We start from the raw sequence: 1,746 nt of genomic DNA on the forward strand, positions 1-1,746 counted from the left end.
CGCACCTCCACCATTGGGTTGTGATACTAGCGCCATCTCCGTTGACATTGGATTTCAATGTCCCTGGCGCCTAAAGCCTACGTGATGCTACCTGGAGAAGCAGCTGCTTGCTGGCTGGCACAGTTGGATTTGTGCAATGGAAAGTCACTGGTAGCCCAGAAATCTGTACTTATTTCCAGCTGGTCCAGTTCCAAAATATTTGTCTACCTTACCCTTTTCTCCCCTTCACTGAGCTTCACTTTCTCAACCTCAAGCTGAAATCCCAGGGCTCACAAATACTCCCTCTCCTAGGCCAATAAAATTCACAATGGGGTCAGGTGGAAAAACTAGGTCCACGTTACTGAGAACCTGTGGTAAAAGGGGGCATGAGGATTCTGTACAAGGCAGAAGGAGGGAAAACAGCTATTATACTCAGATGGGGTTTTCCTTTCACCTGAGCATGGCATGAAACTTAATTTACCGAAGGGAATTTCTCCTTGTTAGCAGTTCAGGTTATGTGACTCAGGAAGGAATTCTAGAGTTCCATGGAGGTTGGGGGAAACGAGAGGGTGCCAGCACCCACTCTTAGGTCAAGACTTGAGCCCTGTAGAATTAATATTTGGGTCTAGAATCTGCTGCTGCTAAGTCACTTCAGTCGTGTCCAACTCTGTGCGACCCCATAGACTGCAGCCCACCAGGCTCCTCCGTCCATGGGATTTTCCAGGCAAGAGTACTGGAGTGGGGTGCCATTGCCTTCTCCAGGGTCTAGAATCTGGTGAGTGGCAATATGTAAGGAAAAGGCAGAAACAGTGTCAGGTGGAGGAGAGAGCTTGGGATTTGAAGTCAGAAAGACTTGGGTAATTAAGAAGTTGTGTGAATCTGGAGGAGTGATTATCTCCCCGTGTGTGAAATGGAGATAACCCTTGAGAGAGTATTTTTGATCTTGAAAAGGAGTGAAAATAATGTGTGTGTGTATATATAAATTATATGTACATGTAATTATATATATATTGGAGCTTCCCAGGTGGTGTGGTGTTAAAGAATCTGCCTGCCAATGCAAGAGATGCAGGTTTGATCCCTGGACTGGGAAGATCCCCAGGCATAGGAAATGGCAACCCACTCCAGTATTCTTGCCTGGAAAATTCCATGGACAGAGGAGCCTGGCAGGCCCCAGTCAATGAGATTGCAAAGAGTCAGACGTGACTGATCGGCTGAGCACATACACACAATTATATATATTTAAAATACTGGAACGCATGTATACCTGTGGGGGATTCATGTCAATGTATGGCAAAACCAATACAATATTGTAAAGTAATTAGCCTCCCAAAAAAATAAATAAATAAAATACATATATGTATCAGTGTGTGTCTGTTTATAAAATCTGGCACATAGAAGTGCCTAGTGTATACCAGGTCCCTTTCTTCCCACCTCCTTTTCCCCTGTCACTCAAAGTGGCCTCCATTCTTTAGTAGTGTCGATGATCAGGCAGAACAAGCTATTTCTTTTGGCTCAGAGGGCTTATTTGAAAGAACAACATTACTCAACGCTGAACCCAGAGCTGATTAATCCAGAAAGGTCAGCTGCCTATCAGGGATCACACTTGCAGTTACCTGTGTTCTGATCCAGGTTCCATGACGCGGAGCTCAGAGAGAATGAGTATAACGCACAGCCCATTGCTGCCCATGAGCATTGTCCTCAAAGCAGAGTCCGCTCAGCAGCATGATGTGAATGCAGGGGTTCAATCATCCTCCCCACCGTCAACAC

Source organism: Bison bison, unplaced genomic scaffold, assembly GCF_000754665.1.
Source record: "Bison bison bison isolate TAMUID 2011002044 unplaced genomic scaffold, Bison_UMD1.0 scf7180017864472, whole genome shotgun sequence".
Taxonomy (NCBI): Eukaryota; Metazoa; Chordata; class Mammalia; order Artiodactyla; family Bovidae; genus Bison; species Bison bison.